The 19295-nt window shown below is 41.0% G+C and overlaps 1 protein-coding gene across 2 annotated transcripts in view; it reads left to right on the forward strand.

The window, feature by feature from the left end:
- Positions 1 to 19295, forward strand: part of LRRC3B (leucine rich repeat containing 3B) — a 246918-nt gene that overhangs the window by 57934 nt on the left and 169689 nt on the right. The gene's annotated exons all lie outside the window — the stretch shown is intronic.

Below are 19295 nucleotides of genomic sequence, written 5' to 3' on the forward strand. Positions count from 1 at the left end.
AGATACACTACGCTGCTGTAACTTTTTTTTTTTTCAAATCCTCAAAGAATTTGCGCCGTAAGTTACGGTGGCGTAGTGTATATTTGGCAGCGTAATGGCGTGCCATTCAAATCTCTCTGATGGGGGCGTGTTTTATGTAAATATGTCGCAACCCGACGTAAACAACGTTTTTTTTTTAACTGCACATGCGCCGTCCGTGGGGGTATCCCAGTGCGCATGTTTGAAATTAACCCGGAACAAGCCAATGCTTCCAACGGTGACATCATTCTACGCAAATCCCTATTCGCAAACGACTTACGCAAACAACATAAACATTTCAAATTTCTAGGCGGGAACGACGGCCATACTTAACATTGAGTACGCCTCATAACAGCAGCTTTAACTATACGCCTGAAAAAGGCAAACGCAAACGACGTAAAAAAATGCGCCGGCCGGACGTACGTTCCTGGATCGCAGTAACTAGCTAATTTGCATACTCGACGCGGAATTCGACAGAAACGTCACCTAGCGGCCGCCGAAAAATTGCAGCTTAGATCCGACGGCGTACTAAGACGTACGCCTGTCGGATCTAGCCGAGATGCCGTTGTATCTTGTTTTGAAGATACAAAACAAAGATACGACGCGCAAAATTTGAAATTACGCGGCGTATCAAGAGATACACAGTGTATATATGGGCATATCTGTTCTGCAGTGGTTACTAGGCTGCTTTCAAACTGACCTATAGATGCAGAGCAACGCACCTGCGTGTTACCTGCACTGAGCCATAGACTTCTGTTATTACCTGCGAGTTTGGTGAGCTTTCTGAAAATGCACCAAACCTGCAGAATATAATAGAAGTCTATTGCAAAGTACAAGAAAGCCAAAGGTACACTGCGTTGGTAAACCACAGCGTATCAGTGTGAAAGCAGCCTTAGGACCCTTTTTCACACGGTCAGTCCGACCCAATTGGACCCTCCATTCACCTCTATGGAGTGGCAGATGTAAACAGACATGTGTCCTATCTCCAATCCGAACCGCAAAAAAAAGTATAGGAGTGCATATGCAGAGCAGACATGGACCTGCCATCCGCCCGCTCCGTTTATTGTGGCCTGTGACCGGTTACCAAGTCGCTTAAGTGGCCCTCACGCTTCAAAAAGGTTGGGCACCCCTGCGTGACTAGCCCATCAATACATCCAATGCTTTCTCTAAACTTCTGCTTGATCCTGATGCTCTCATGCTCATTGTAACCAAGCTTGTGCTAGGTTCACCCCTGGGTGTTGTGTGTTCTCCGTACACTTGTACAATGTGTTATATAAGAATGATAGGAGTTAAAGTGTCTACATATCCTGAAAGAGCTGCCAGTTTAGTCATTTACCCTGTGCTTTCGTATAAATATGGATTTTCTGAGCAACATGTGTTATTTTTACCCCAGAAGTAATGTCCTATCCTTTTTTTTAATGCATTAATATACAAATAGCTTAAAGCTGATGCAAAGAAAAACGTTTTTTTTATTAAATGTATCAATAAATGCAGACACTTGAATTTGACTTGGGATGAGCATCTTGTAATTCCTTTTAAAGTACCACTCAAACTGGATAGAAGCCAATCAGGTATGCTGCATTCACATGTAATAAGGATCTTGCTGTTGAAAAATGCCTTGTGTACTGCCTTGTGGATCCCACTGCAGTGCTGCTGGCATTCTCCCTCCGGCTGCTCTGCAGGGGGATCGATACTACATGCAATTCAGGCCACTCCCAAGTCACCCCCAAGTAGTACAGGAACCTTTTTCGAAGTTGGAGTGACTTGAGTGGCTCCGATTAGAATGGTTCCATTGCACTGAAATGGAGAGCGACTTGTCGGGCGATAAAATAGTCTGACAAGTCACCCCAGTGTGAACCGAGACTAAGAGCATTTGTCTGTAAACTCCTAAAAAAGCTTTATGAGCTGCTTCTTTGAGATGCATTGTTCATGAGCCCTTAAAGGAGTTGTAAAGGCAGAAGGTTTTTTATCTTAATGCATTCTATACATTAGGTTACAAAAACCTTCTGTGTGTAGCAGCCTCCCCAGCACCCCTTAATACCCGAGCTGAGTGCGGACCTGGGGGGGGGGTTGTTTTAGCACCAGCCGCCACTGACTAAAATCAAATCCCTCAGTGGTTAGACCGTCAAGGAAGGTAACATTTCTGGCCAAACAAACCCCTGGTGTTCCTCAGACGTGACCAATATGGAAGAAAAAGGGGGTCCACAGAGTGTAAAACCGTAAAACACTTTTATTTTGAGAAAAGGTTGCTAAACACTCACAGCAATCCAGTGGAGGATTTTTATTATATATGTTCAGACAGGTAAATACAGAAAAAATTACAACATTGTCATGATAGTTTTTTCAACAGTCAGTAGTAGCCTTCTGAATGGAATAATATCAGGCAGAATGAAAGATGTCCCTGCAGAAAATACAGCCATGTGATAATTATACCACTAATAGGGTCCTACCTCTCATAGAGCAGAGAGCATGACAGTATGAAGTAGCTTTGGAGACTAAGGCCTTGTACAGACGAGCGAACATGTTCATCGGACATGTCCGCTCGGAGGTTTTGGTCTGATGTGTGTACACACCATCAGACCAAAATCCCCGCGGACAGAGAACGTGGTGACGTAGACGACACCGACGTTCTCTATCGCGCAAGTTCAATGCTTCCACGCATGCGTCGAATCAATTCGATGCATGTGCGGGATTTCGGTCCGCTGGTTAGACGTACTAACCAGCGGACATGTCCGACGGACAGCTTCCCAGTGGACATGTTTCTTAGCATGCTAAGAAACTTTTGTCCGCTGGAAACCTGTCCGCTAGGCGGAAAAATTGTCCGGTCGGCCCTACACACGACCGAACATGTCCGTGGAAACTGGTCCACGGACCAGTTTCAGCGGACATGTTGGGTCGTGTGTACGAGGCCTAAGGATGTCCAGGCTGCGGTCATGGCACTAATAAACTTGTATTATATTCATTTAAAACAGCTGTTTTTTTTAATAAAATTATGTGCTGGTGGTGCCACAGCTAAATTCATAGATTGCAGATTTACCTGCCCTGAACACTGGAAAGCAGCAAGAACTCCAGGCCAGTGGTGACTGGTGCTGGAGGATTTTGGGGTGGTGTGGGAGAACCCCTCCAGGTTCGTATTCACTCTACAGTGGGGCTCCCCTGGACTGTCCGACGCCACAGCTTCTGTCTTATTTAAAATTACTGTATTTATTGGCGTCATAGGCGTGCGCACAGGGTGTGCCAGGTGTGCACAGGCACACCCTAATCACCCTGTGCAGCACAGATTCCCTCTCCTGCTTTGGCTCCCATCTTTCCCCCTGCAGCGCTGCCAGCTTCCCAACTCTCCTATCGGCTGTTGCTGCTGGGATGTTTTAGAAGTGGGGAAGGGGCCAGTAAATATGTAATTTACTGGCCCATTCCCTGTCTGAATGAACACCATGAGCGATTGGTAGTGTGTGTTTGGGCTTTGGGGTGCACACCCTAATGCAATAGGCTGCGTACACCTATGATTGGCGTATAACACTCACTTTTTTACCCTGAAAACAGAGGGTAAACTGTGCCTGTGTGTTATACGCAGGGGTCTGTGGATAGTTTTTTCCCTGAAACTTTGCTCTTAAAGTTAGGGTGCGTGTTATACGCCTGTGCGTGTTATACGCCGATAAATACGGTAATACGTCGATTTTTTGTTTGCTGTAAAGTACACACACATTTAAAGAAATATATGACTTATACTAACCCTGTAGGTTAAAGGGGTGTTCCAGTCATTTTTAATGTTTTTTAAAAGTCAGCAGCTACAAAAAGTGTAGCTGCTGGCTTTTAATAAATGTACACTCACCTGCTCCACGTTTCAGCGACGCGTCGGCCGGGGCTCCGCTCCTCTACCCCCCTCTCCGGCCGGCGTCTTCATTCTAAGTGTGGTCACCCATCCGTGACAGCTTTCGGCTTCACAGCCGGGCACCCACTGCGCATCCGCGAGCGGCGCTGCGCCATCCGATTGGACAGGCGATCGCATGGGACCTGTCACGTGTCCCAGGCGATTGCCTACAGGGAGGGGCTGCCAAAAGGCGATCTGACTATTCGCCTTAGCAGCCCCTCGGCGGAAGGAGGAAGTGGGACAGGAAGTCCCACTCCTCCTGAAGCCCCCACTTTTATTTTTTTTAACCTGTTTTTTGCTGGTTGTTAAATGAAATGTAAAAAAATGTAAATTGATGTAAAAAAATAAAAACGCAAATCGCGGTAACAACGCGGTAAAAACGCAAGTCAAAAACGCAGCAAGCACCGCAAAAAGCAGTGCAAAAACGCTCAAAAGCAACATGCTCCTTTTCTGTGTTCTGCAGTTAAGACCTTGACAATCTGCCATTTCTTTATCAGTTGTGATTCATCTTTGCCCGTCAAATCTTGTACTTAAGGAAATCTCCGAAAAGTTTCTAGATATGGACAACCATGCATCAGTGATAGGACATGACATGATGAATTACTGAACCCTATATCTCTTATCTAAGAACTATGCTACTATACTACTATAGTATTAATCAGGTATCTGTATCTTTTTATCAGTTGGAAGATGTGATGCATCTTGGTCAGTCACATCTTGTACTAAAAGAAAATTCTCAGAAATATGTGAGAGATAGGACACAAAATGATGGATATGTAAACCCTGCATGTCTGAAAGCAAGAAATATATATATATATATATATATATATATATATATATATATATATATATATATATATATATATATATATATATATATATATATATATATATATATATATATATATATTATATAAAGAAAGTTCAGGGGATTGCTGCACAAAAATGTATTGAAATTAAAAACATACAAAAAAATTATCAAAAACGTTCCATTATTTAGCTACAGTTTCGGGCTATATTTCTAGCACTAGCAATATACCTCAAAACTGTAACTATATACTGGAGTGTTTTTTAGACATTTTATGTATGTTTTACAAACTTTTGTGCAGCAATCCTCTGAACTTTCTATATATGACCATTTGGGATTGTTGGTTGGATTGCACTGGAAGACTGCTGATGTGCTGTTCACCACCACCTGTTTGCTGTACACACAGTATATACAATATATATATTGTATATAAGTCACATCCCTCCCCAGTGTCATGTGACTTGTTAGTGTTACAATGTCTCTAATGTGAATGGGGAGCAGGTGTGTTAAATTTGGTGTTATCGCTCTCATCCTCTCATACTGGTCATTGTAATTTAAACATGGCAGCTCATGGCAAAGAACTCTCTGAGGATCTGAAAAAGAATGGTTGCTCTACATAAAGATGGCATAGGCTATAAGAAGATTGCCAAGACCTAAAACTGAGCTGCAGCATGGTGGCCAAGACCATACAGCAGTTTAACAGGACAAGTTCCGCTCATTACAGGCCTCGCCATGGCCGACCAAAGAAGTTGAGTGTCATATCCAGAGGTTGTCTTTAGGAAATAGATGTACAAGTGCTGCCAACATTACTGCAGAGGTTGAAGGGGTGGGGGGGGGGGTCAGACTATACGCCGCACACTGCATCAAATTGATCTGCATAGCTGTCGTTCCAGAAGGAAGCTTCTTCTAAAGATGATGCAAACCCGCAAACAGTTTGCTGAAGACAAGCAGACTGAGGACAGGTATTACTGGAATGATGTCCTGTGGTCTGATGAGATCAAGATAAACGTATTTGGTTCAGATGGTGTCAAGCGTGTGTGGCAGCAACCAGGTGAGGAGTACAAAGACAAGTTTGTCTAGTCTACAGTCAAGCATGGTGATTGGAGTGTCATGGTCTGGGTTTTCATGAGTGCTGCCATCACTGGGGAGCTATAGTTCATTGAGGTAACCATGAATGCCAACATGTACTGTGACACACTGAAGCACAGCATGATCCCCTCGCTTTGGATACTGGACCACAGGGCAGTATTCCAACATGATAATGACCCCAAACACACCTCCAAGGCGACCACTGCCTTGCTAAAGAAGCTGAGGTTAAAGGTGATGGACTGGCCAAGCATGTCTCCAGACTTAAACCCTATTGAGCTTCTGTGGGGCATCCTCAAATGGAAGCTGTCGGAGCCCAAGGTCTCTAACATCCACCAGCTCTGTAATGCTGTCATGGAGGCGTGGAAGAAGACTGTGAAGCTCTGGTGAACTCCATGCCTAAGAGGGTTAAGGCAGTGCTGGAAAATAATGGTGGCCACACAAAATATTGATACTTTAGGCCTAATTTGTGTACTCACTTTTGTTGCCAGTGGTTTAGACATTAATGGCTGTGTGTTGAGTTATTTTGAGGGGACAGCAAATGTACACTGTTATACTAGCTGTACACCCACTACTTTACATTGTAGCAAAGTGTAATTTCTTCAGTGTTGTCACATGAAAAGATATTATAAAATATTTACAAAAATGTGAGTGTTGAGGCCAAATTATAATTTATTTTCAGTGTCAGTTAGGGTCAGTGTCAGTGTGTTTTGGGGAGGACAAAAAATGCAAAATGCACAAATTTTGTTCTGGGCTGTACTACGGGTACATACAACAAATAACATACACATTTGATATCTTTTTACTATTTTGGGCAAGTTTTCCTTTGACAAAAAAAACAAAAAATCAGGAGATATCTATTACCATTTACCACCAAATTAAAGCCCAATTTGCCCTAAAAAAAACAAGGTAAAATCCACCTGTATGCAAAAAGTAATTGTATGTACGGTTTTACTAACACATGGGCATTAATATTTGTTTTACCCTTACCTGTGAAGGGGTTAAAAAGGGGGTGTCAGAACAGCTTGTGGAATGTCCAATGTTAATAGCTGAACTCTGGTATTTTAAAAATAAACTCCTTAAAATTCAATCTTTCAAAACTGAGGCCATAATATTTCATTCCTCTTGCTCCCTCCTGCAACTTTTCTATCAAGATCAATTACACAACCATTTCCCTTCACCCCCCCCCCCCCCAATGCCAGGTTTATAGATGTAACGATAGACTCTGACCTACCTGTTAGCCCTAAATCCCACCACTGTTCAAATATTGCCAACTTCACCTCCATAACACTTCTGAAGTACACCTCATCCTACCAATGGCAACACCAAGCTACCAATTCACTAATTTCTGTATATTATTAATGCTGTTGCCAGACTCATCCACTCTACCAGCCACTCAGTGTGCTTGCTACCCCTCTCTGTCAATCTCTCCCCTGGCTACTGATCACCCAACAAATACAATTCTGAATAAAAAAAAACTCACATAGACATTCGCAACTCTTCCCCCAACTACATTACCAGCCTCCATGACTTCTCTAGAGCCTTTCCCAAACCCCTTGCCATAACCTGTTTGGCTATCTCCTATTCTGCCTCAAGGCGATCCCCAAAACCTAATATTTTTAGGAAAGCCTATTCCACCTTCGCCCAACAACTGCTGCTGTCAGTTGCAAAACCTGTGAGCACTGAGTGGGGGGCAGTGGCAGAGCCAAGCTGTGCGTTTGAATAGATGCACACAGACCGGCTTGAGATCAAGCTCTGGAGTGCTCTGTGCAAAACCATTGCAAAGAGCTGGTAAGTATAACGTGTGTTATTAAAAAAAAAGCCTTACAATCCCTTTAGGGCAGCTTCAAAGTCTAATTGTTAGAATCCATTATTTTTAGTCTTGCTGTATACCTGAAATTCTATTACAGTAGATTAAAATAGAGTATGCCTTATAACGTTAATGTATACAGCTGTTCTGCTTACCTCAGCAAAGAGTAATGGGACACAAAGTCAATCTTCAATCACAATTTTTTTTTTCTTTTATGAAAGCTTAAAATGTAGATGGGTTATGTTATAATTCGCTTCATAGCATAGGTTTGGCAAGCTAAACATCAAGGAAAGAATACATTTACAATAAATACATTTACCAATACCATCAACTAAGTTATATCTGAATTGTGGAAATGGTTCTAATCAAATGTTTAATTTGAGCATCCAGATAATGCAATATTACTTCTTTTTTACTGTTATATTCTGCTAGTGTTGCATTTAGTTTGAACCAAAGCCTAAAAATGCAGGATCTGCCCTTTTAACTGACCTATGAAACACAGAAGATCTAAGAATAATCCAATTTAGGGTTAAGAGATTTATCAGAGTTTGTATTCCCTTTTTTAGATCTGGTAAGCCTACAATCGTACCTTACGTATGGTGACCCAGAGAGTATTTTTGCATTTTATCTAGTGACTCCAACCATGTTTGTCCTTTTGCTTTTCATGTTCCTTTGCAATCGATTTAAGGATAGGTCTTATGCGGATGCCGTAGAGATGTACAAATGTTGTACACCTTTATCCATTTTAAAACAAACTACCATTTTATTTATAACATACTGACAACATACAGTATATATAATGTAATCAAATCAGTTTTAGACATATTGAAAAGATATTGATCTTATCTGCAAAGATTTACATTTAGGTAATGAGATGTATGTTATATCGAATTTTGGTTCCTAATGTAAGTAATTGATGTTAGTATAAAAATAGAATATGTTGTAAATGTGTTCTGCATTTCCAGTAAATTTCTTTAATTTTTCATAGGTACTTGTATTCCAGTGCCTTTGCTCTGTGGTGACAGTATTGCATACTGCAGTTGATGTTTGGATGACTTTCACCATACTGGAAGGACTTTAAACTCACAAAAAAAAAAAAAAAAAAAAAAACAAGTTGTCTTCAACATACAGAAACTAGGTACGATTTTGAACATTTTCAATTTTAGCAGCATAGGGTTGTTTAAAAATAAATAATCTGGGTCCGATGTGAGTAGGAATAGTGTAAATACAGGCAGTCCAATGGGTGGGTGACTCACTAAGCATCAAAACGTGTGGATCTCCCAGAAATTTGCCAAAACAGTTGAGACTTTTTCGATATACAGGACTGCAAAATAGGGTTGCCTAATACATGTTGTGGAATATGGTAGACTATAGCCCCCCTATAATTAGGTACTTATGTTCTATGTGGAAGAGGTAGCTGTAGACCCAAAAGAGAAAGGCATTTTGATTCACAGTAGAGGAGTAGAGATTGCATAACGTAACATCAATGGATTGCAATTTGCCTTTAAGAATGATGTAGTGAATAAAAATAATTTTCCAAAAAAAAAAAGAATGATGTAGTGACCCTGTGAGTCCAAATAGGAGTGTAGGAAAGTAAACAGAGCGCCATTTTTAAAAAGGGATGGTCACTTTGGTCACTTCTGCCCTTTTCTTCTTGTTGGAAGCTTGAAAAATGTGAGAGTAGTGTTTAGTTGCAAATGCTAGCAAGCCCCTCTTGTCTAAATTTGTTTCTTGTACAAAAATGATGTCTGCTCTAGACTGCCAAAACTCCCAGAGTGCCAGATACCTTTTGTACTTGGAGTTCAGAACATTAAGCTTCAAAGATAGGCTCCTAACCATTTATATTGATATATTGGAGGGACGATACTTATCTGATATGTCAAGGAGAAATCATTGCCTACATAGAGTGTCGGGAATCCTCCAAGGGCTTGCTACTGAGGTGGATTGGGGAGTGAAGAGAGGACAAGCCAAATATAAAAGTAAAGACAGAATATGTTAAAGACAAACAAAAAGAGAATTAATAATCAATGAGTCACCAGGAAGGTAACTGAATATGCAAATAACAGTGGATAATATTCAGTTATATAAGTCCCTAAATACCCCAACACCATATCACTGAATGTGGGGGTATGAGTCAGTTCTACAGAAAAGGTACTTGGAGTTACTAACATTTTGGGAGGGGGATAAGACCAATAGACAAGCTAATTTAAAAGTGCATAGCAAGGGAACCCCTCCTATATGTAATGTAGAAGGGGGATAGCTCATAAATGTGCATAAAGGTAATACGGGGGAGAGAAGATGGAAAAATAACCTGAGTATGGCAAAAGAGGCGCCCTAGTAAAATCTACAAATGGGTACGATGCTGGGGGCTTATAGGAACTTTTCAAAATTCAAGAAGTGTATTTAAGAGCCAGTTCATGCCACATGCAAAAAGTGAAATGTAAGCAAATTTAACTCTACCAAGCAGAGGAGTATCTTCACCAATTGTTGAAGATTGGATAATAAGGGGACTAAAACAAAGGAATAAAACGGAAGTCCAATTTTCCTGTCCAAGGAGCTGATCGAACAAATCAAGGTACGCCTCTGCCACAGATAGGGAAAACTTAAAAATGTAAACTCTATTAGCCAAATGGTGGAAGTCATTTTGTAAAGCTTTGATTTTCCTTGGATTAGTTGGGATGGATTGAAGACATCCTTTCCAAGTGGTACAGTCATCAGATGCAAGGTTGCATGAGGGACATGTTTGAGTACCTATATGCATTCTTGCCAGAGCTGAAGTGTGAGTTAAGTTCAGGCCATTGGACGATGGTGGGTTCCAGGGTTCATACCAGGCATTAGAATGCAAGGAAGAATGAGGATCTGCAAATTGCTCCAAGATGTTAGAAGAATTAAAGCTAACATCAGATAGGCTAGCAGAGCATTGAGTGAGTGAGTGAGTGAGTGAGTGAGAAACTTATATAGAGCAACACATGCAAACTGAATTGCCTCTGGGCGCTTGGTATCCATTCCCTGGGCCCTCAGAAGAGGTGGGTCTTGATCTTTCTCCTGAAGGCCAGGTGGTTTACCTCCAATCGGATGCTGGTTGGTAGAGCGTTCCATAGTCTGGGTCCTTGGACCGCAAATCTTCTATCTCCTTTGAACTTGTATCTGGCTTTGGGTATCTGTAGTAGATTTTGGTTGGTGGATCGCAGAATGCGATTGGTGTTGTGAGCTTTTAGTTTCTCGCATAGATATTGGGGGGCATTTCCCAGAATACACTTATGCGTTAGACAGAGTGCTTTGAAAGTGATTCTGTCTTTTACGGGCAACCAATGAAGGGATCTCAACGAAGGTGAGATTGATTCCCATGTTTTTTCCCAGTCACAAGTCGAGCGGCCGTATTTTGAACGACTTGCAGATGAGTGATTTGGTATTTGGGGAGTCCTAGATAGAGGGCATTTGCATAGTCAAGTCTGGAGTTGATAATTGTCCCCACCACGACTGCTATGTCTTTTTTTGGGATAAAGGGAGTGAGTCTGCGTAGAAGGCGCAGCAGATGGTGCGATCCGCTGACTACTGACCCTATTTGTGCATCCATTGTCATGTAGGTGTCGAAGATGACTCCGAGACTTTTGACTTTGGTGCTGGGGGTGATGGATTGACCCTTAATGGGCGGAGGCGTCCATGTTGTTGCGGGATGAATCTTCCGATTGGCCTGAAACAGGAGAAGTTCTGTCTTTGAGCCATTGAGTTTAAGATAACTCTTTGTCATCCACTTTTCTATCAAAGAAAGGCATTTCTCTAGTCCGAGATAATGATCCTTTTTGTTGCAGATGCGAAAATATAGTTGTGTGTCATCTGCATAAGAGTGGTAAAGTAACTTCTGGTTGCTGATGATTTCAAAAAGAATTGAGGTGTATGCTGGGTTGAATTGGAGTCCTGTGACCTCAGCACCCTCTGTGGTTTAGGGTAGGCTAGGTGCAGAATGATAGTTAGCTCTGGAAAACATGAGCAACCAGCTAACTGGTCTTAGACCTAGACCAAATGCAGGATAGTGATAAGGGAGGTATATAAGGGGGACTGCCTGTATACATGCTGGCATAGTTAGAGTTTACCGGCTGCTCCTGTGAAATAAATAGGGGGTGGTTATGGCTTCCCCCTACTTAAGTTATATATATGTATTATCTTCATCATTGGGCCTCACCTTTTAAAGCACTCACAGACACAACCCACACAAAGACCCTCTGCCTGCTCATGTAGTCCTTTGTCCAATGAGAAGCTATACGTGTCTGTTCTTCCTAATTACCGGAAGTATGTTATTACCCCAAACATCCTCCAGGAAGTATATTACTGTCTTCCACAAGGGGGGCATCATTACTCTATGAATACCTGCCTTGACTCAGGTCAACACTCCAGTCCACATTTGATCCTTTGGAATCAGTCATTTTTATTTTTACCTCAGCAGGAGGTCTGAGTTCATGCTCCTCTACTCCCCATACATCACATCAGGAGGCCTATGCAAGAACATCCTTCAGGATATAAGTTCCTATTTGCATCTCCTTGTTACAAACACCCTGCTGTGTAAATTGAGTTGCATGGTGCTTCAAGATGACCTCCAGCAGGCCATATGGTTCTGTGATAACCAGAGAGAAAAATGAATAAATATCTGATATTAACCGGTGAGAGAAGCTGGTGCCTGGGTAGTTTGCCATCCTCTGCTGCTGGGAACGGCTTGGACTGGGGTGGAGAGAGCTGAAGAGCTAAAGAGGACAGTCTGTGGCATTTTGTCTTTCTATTGCTGTTACCGGTCTGCATGGGTTTCAAAGAATCTTTGGATCATTTGTGAAGATGCCAGGGGGAACTTGAGAACCCCCCCTGGTTTTGGGGTGCCGGTGCACCTAGGCTTGCCCATTAGAAGGTGGTAGGTTGCCTCAATTTAGCCTAAATTCTACTGATTCGGAGGGAGCTGCGTTCTCAAGCATCTATGTGGCTCGGCTTACGGACTGATGATTTGTAACTTCCAAACATTTCCATTTGTACATAAAGTATGATTGCAAAAAAAATGCATGCTTAGTTATGAAAATGTTAAAGGGGTGGTTCACCCTAAAAACTACTTTTTTTTATTACACTGGCCCCCCCACATTACAATACGATTAAGGCTATTATTTTTTTTTTTTTATGCTGTACATACCTTTGTACAGCATATTCACCCGTGGCTTCCGGCTTGCGAGTGGGAGTGGGCGTTCCTAACATGTCTGTGATTGCTTTTAATAAAATCGAGTTTGGTATACAGAGAGCACTAGTCTGTCCCCTCTCTTGTTTACATATATCTCCTTGTGGATTCGGAAACTGGCTGAGCTGCTCTGCTGCTCCTTGCTGTGTGTCTGTTGGAATCAGGAAGTGCCTTGCTCATACCCTGGAGGTATAACATGCTGTGTGACCTAGCCATGGTCGAATGGCTGAGGTGAGAGGCCATCTATATACATTGGTGGAGGATCTTTACCTATGGATCACTGATCTTCAATTTACTGCACTTAGTCACTTTTATATATTGGAGCACTTTTTGGACTTATTTCACTTGTGCACTTTATGGACTTCTTTTTTTGATATTTATTTGTATTGTTTATTGATTTATTTGCGCTGAACTACTTGTTACACTTTACGCCAACCGTGACGCGGCTTACGCGACGGGGGGAGCTCGTTTTTGGTCAAAACGTCAATCACAGACATGTTAGGAACGCCCACTCCCGCGGGACTCGCAACCCCGAAGCCACGGGTGAATATGCTGTACAAAGGTATGGACAGCATCAAAAAAAATTAATAGCCTTAATCGTATTGTAATGTGGAGGGGCCAGTGTAATAAAAAAAGTAGTTTTTAGGGTGAACCACCCCTTTAAATCTGGACATGGGTATGCAGGCGGGTGGCAACCCTGGCAGAGGTAAAAGGAATGCACTGTTAATCAGCACAGATACTGCTGGCTTTTAATGTACAATTGTCCTGCCTTGAAAGCTCTACTTCGCTATGGGCTAGAATAGGTAATCAAAGTATGGTAATTCCATGACAGTTTACAAGCAGTGAGGTGCAAGCCAGTGCCTCGACAGCTTCATGAGTAATTTTTTTGCTTTTTAATACTTATTTGGATTACAGGATTGTGGATAATGAATACATGTGTTCCTTTGAAAGGGTTCCAAACATTCCGAGACCCTTTAAGAAGAGAGGTGTAATCACTATCACCAGATCATTTGCTCTGCAATGAAAAGTGACATAGAACAAAGTTGTAGTCCATTGCTGATTAGTAGGCCTCTTTGAAAAGGTTTCATATTCTGATTATGGTACTTTAGGGTCTGTTGGTTCTTTAAGGTTCTGTTCTAGGTTCAAATGGGAACATGAGTGGCAGGGATGAAAGTCCAGGAGAGTTCTTGTGTTTAGCAGGAGCATGCAAATGTAAATATATATCCATAGTGTTTCTGTGGCGTACAAAATCACTGGCCAAGTGGTACCCTGGTTAAAAGGCAACAGTGATGGACACTTAATAAATGTTTTTTCTGCACAGGTTTGCTTTAAAGTCCTTGTTCACTGTTGCAAGAGATTTTATAAGCATGTGCAGCACATATAATTTCATGTATTTTTAATAGGTTAACAACACATCATTAGAATGAACCTGTCTTTAAATGTTTCCTATGTCAGGCATTGAAAGCACATTTCCATTAAAATAGTTAAATGAAGAACACTTAAATCACAGAAAAGAACAGAAAACCTGATTTTGATTATCACGATGAAAGAGGCAACAGTGCTAGTAGCCTATAAGATAAGACAGATGAATGTTTGAATTACATGATATGATGGTGGAGCAGGAAGTCTGGAAATCTGATAGTGAGAAATTAATTGAACAGTCAGAACCATGTTGCTTGGGACTGAAGAAAAATGTGCCATAGATGAAAGAGTATTAACAGTGAAAGCAAACAGAGGCATAATTTATGTGGGAAAGTATAAATTGGAAACATGGCAAATTCAGAGCCGTTTTCAAATATATATAAGTAGAGCAGAATGAAAGCTTTCAGTCCTGGCAAGTAAGGTCAGTAATGCAAGAATGTGAACATCCAAATACATCTCATCTTGCACATGAATATATTACTCTCTTCATTATGAAGTTAAACTATAAGAAGGTTTGCACCTTTGCTCAGCTAGGGTCAGAAGCCTGATGACATTATTACTTTGGATCTGAAAAGTCAATGTTGCCACCTAAATGAAAAAAAAAAAAATGATGAATCGGAAACTGACACATTTCTAGATATTTATGATGTATGGTCCCCTGTTGTCCCTCTGGTTTCCCCAGGCACAAAAGCTATGCACTGCACTATGGGTTGTTCCTTATTTCTGGAAGCAAACCTTCAACATTTTTGGCCATGGTTTTGCAATTCTCAGTTCTCAGAGTTTTACTGCAGAGTTATGATAGCAGAAAACCCAAACCTCAACCCTGTTCAACAGCCTTTATTTATATCTTTTTAGCAGACTCTTTATTTATACACATAATGTGTAATTTTTATAGGTATTGATAAGTAAGGTTTATGTCCCTCATACATAAAATACTAAGCAGTTACATTTTGCACACCAAATATTTTTCTCAGTGTGATCCTGAAGCAATGGCACTCAGGCCAAATGTGGTCCTTAACTCCTGTTTATGGCTCTCTTTTCCCTTGCATTATTCATAATCTTTCATCTATGGCACATTCCCATGAAGACCTCTAAAAAGTGTTTACAAAGATCAAGTACAAGCCATTTGTAAGCACTGGGCCAGATTCTCAGAAGAGTTACGACGGTGTATCTCAGGAAACACCGGTGTATCTCTGTTTCTGAGCCCGAGTATCTATGCGAGTGATTCCTAGAATCATTTTCGCATAGATACGGCCAAGATCCGACAGGTGTAAGTCACTTACACCGTCGGATCTTAGATGTAATGCGACGCCGGCCGCCAGGTGGCGTTTACGTTCAGTTCTCATTTGACTATGCAAATGAGCCTGATACGCCGATTCCCGAACGAATTTGTGTCGCGTAGTCGTCGTTTACATCTTTCCGTAAGCGTAAGGTTACCCCTGCTATATGAGGGGTAACCTTACGCCAGTCCGCCGTATGCCATGTTAAGTATGGCGTCGGGTCAGCGTCGTCTTTTTCTGTCGGTTACGTTGTTTTACTAAGTCGTCCGACGTTTTCCGTCATGAGCTGAAGCATGCGCACTGGGCTATTTTTCCGCCCGGCGCATGCGCAGTTCGATCGGCACGGGGGCGCGCTTAATTTGAATACAAGCCGCCCCCTTCGAATTACGCGGCCATACGCCGGGCCATTTACACTATGCCACCACAAATTACAGAGCAAGTGCTTGGAGAATACGGCACTTGCTCCTGTAAGTAGTGGCGGCGTAGTGTAAATAGCTTACGCGATGCCAACGCAGGATGTACGGGAATCTGGCCCTCTGTGTCCAGTGGTGTTATCCTTCTAATCAGGTGTTAATCAGGTGTTAAAAGTGTATCCTGAAAGGAGGTCAAATGCCCCCCAATGAAAAAAAGGGACAGGAAATCGTGATGGCTATTACAGAGCAATGGAGTGACAAGGAAGCACTGCACAGATAAATATAAGTGATTTTGGGGGAAAGTACAAGAATAGTTCTTTGGGCAAAGTGATAGATTTTGTGTAAACAAGTGTAACAAAATGGTGGGGGAATCTGACAGCTGCAGCTATAAAATCCTCCCACTGACATGCACTGCAATCAAAAGCAAGGCAGACTGCTTAAGCAGGGTGTACATGTTAATTTTTGTTCATTCAACCAGTTGGTTGAACCAAAAAAAGTAACAGATCCCAGCATCAACACAAGAGATGTTGATGCAGGTATCGTTCCAGCTTTTGTATTGTATTGTGACAGCGAGAGAAACTCCCCTTTCTCATGTGAATACACAGAGCAGCGCTGCAGCTATTGGCTGTAAACGTTGATCTAATTTTGGTTTTCCAGCATGATAGACAGCAGTACACATGAATCGATATTCGGTAGGTTCCTGCTGAACCAGGTGATTTTCGCTCCATGTATACCCTTCTTTAGTTCTCCATCAGGCTCTGGCCACCCAACTAAAATCTCCTCGACCATACGTCTGTGTGATGGGTGCAGTGCAGTGGACAGGAAGAGAGTGCATTGAGGAATAAATGAATGTCCAGTATCGACACTTCCAACCTCATCGTTTTACCTGTTTCCTACAGGGATATGAATCTGGTGAACGCACAAGCAATTTCAATGTGTAGAAATTCTAAAGGGTGTTTATGACCCTCTTTATGAATTCCCCCATAGTGGTTTTGTAAACTAAATGCCATTTAGGTCGGAATTACATCAAGTTTAATTCATTACTATTGGATAGATGGTTTTCAGCAAATTTAAGTTGTTTTATGGCTTATGGTTCCCACTGCTGTAGAATACATTTTTATTCAGAATCGTCAGTGGTGTTTTAAGAATGCCTTTTGGGGATTCGGTATATTAATCAAAGTATCTAACGATGCCTAGAAAACACTTTAAACCTTTGTTGTCCTGTGACATGGGCATATTTCAAATTGCTGCATTTATTTCTTGTCAGGACTTCTCAACTACTGAAGTTATTTGCCCTAAGCATATACATTTTTTTCATCAAGTACTAGTTTATTCCTCTTTGAACTTGATGTTCAGTTGTTTTGAGGCTGTCCATACATTTGCACAAAATGTTATCAAGCTCCTGTTTGATTGAGGTAGTGGTGATAATGTCATCTGATTCTAAGTTCATGATTTCAAAGGCTACAGATACCTGTATCTGCTTTTATTTATCTCCATGCATTACGTTTCTTCAAATACTTCTCCATTTTCTTTTCTAAACTTTGCTGGCAGATTTTATGCTTAAAAATGTACCGAGTAGCAATACCTGTCTAAATAGACTGACAGGTAATTAGACATCTATATAATCTAAAATGATTAGGAATAGATTTCTACTTATTATATAAATTAAGGGCCAAAAATTCTGTATTTTTATTTCTTTGTGTAACTACTTCCATACCGGGCCTATTCTGGCACTTCTCTCCTACATGTAAAAATCATATTTCTTTTGCTAGAAAATTACTCAGAACCCCCAAACATTATATATGTTTTTTTTAGCAGACATCCTAGGGCAGTGGTCTCCAAACTATGGCCCGGGGGCCAGATGTGGCCCTTTGCTTGCCATTATGTGGCCCTTGAGGCACTTTTCCACAGACAGACACCAATGATAGGGCACCATTCCCCTTACTGACACCATAAATAGGGCACTATTCCTCACATTAATACCAACGATAGGGCACTGAGGAGCATTTTCTACTCTCACTGGCCACAGTCTGGCCCCCTCAAATCCAGAAGGACAATAAATTGGCCCCTTGCTTAGAAAGTTTGGAGACCCCTGCCCTAGGGAATAAAATGGCAGTCGCAACTTTTTATATCACACAGTATTTAGGCAACAATTTTTCAAATGCGTTTTTTCGTAAATTAAAAAATAACAAAACAGTAAATTTAGCACAATTTATTTTATAACGTGAAAGATGATGTTACACTGAGTACATAGATATCCAACATGTCACGCTTTAAAATTAGGCTCACTCGTGGAATGGCGCCAAACTTTGGTACTTAAAAATCTCCATATGCGGCACTTACATTTTTTTACAGGTTGCATGTTTAGAGTTACAGAGGAGGTCTAGTGCTAAAATTGTTGCTCCTGCTCTCACGCATGCGGTAATTCCTCACATATGTGGTTTGAACAGCGTTTACATATGTGGGCGAGACTTACGTGTGCCTAAAGTAGATATAGGTGTTGGTATACTGACATGTAAAATATAGTAGGATAGCTTTCTTACATTTCACGATTGTTTGTAGTCTTTTACATCCTTTGGTAGTGTGGTAGAAAGTGAGCAGTTTCCATAAGATTGGGCATTTAATTAACTATGTTCTAATTCAGCATCTAGTTTAAACTTGTGTATTGTATTTCAAAAGTTGCTGGTTTCGAATGCACTCTTATATTGTGAAACGCCAAAAGAAAGTTTACTTATTTAGGCTTTTTCTGTGTTCTCCCAATCTTAGAACTCTTTTGAAACAGATTTTCTATAAACTTTGGCTACTTTTTATTTTCATATGCTTGGCACTGTTTTTTGGTGTGCTCATTTACCCATAGTGGGTTTGCAGTTACTGTCTTGTGCATTGATTGTTTTGAAGCCATGATTCTTACTACTTTGTCTCCAGTTTGGATTATGATAAGCTTGCAATGTTTCTTTCAATGATGGACTAATAATGCAGTACACAATTTTATGTCTAACCTAAAATGACAGTAGCAATATAGCAGAGGACCATCTTTGACCTTTATAAAAGAACACATTTTTTCCTGTTATAGAGCTAATGGAAGTATCACCGTGTTTATTACCAGAAGAAGGATTTCATACTCAAATTATGTTTATATCATATGAGACATTTGTGGTTATTTTATACATTTTTAATAATGAGAGAACTTCATGATGAGTTTACATTCTATATAAGGGCCCAAGGGGATTTAGGTATGCCTTTGGTGATAATGTTGTTGTACATCAATGTTTTAATGTTAGTATAAAGAAAATGGAGTCAAAATAAGTGGGCTATAATTCTTTATGACAGATCAAATTTTTTTCTCTACTGTGAATATTAATGCGTATTGGTAGA

Source organism: Rana temporaria, chromosome 5, assembly GCF_905171775.1.
Source record: "Rana temporaria chromosome 5, aRanTem1.1, whole genome shotgun sequence".
Classification (NCBI taxonomy): Eukaryota; Metazoa; Chordata; class Amphibia; order Anura; family Ranidae; genus Rana; species Rana temporaria.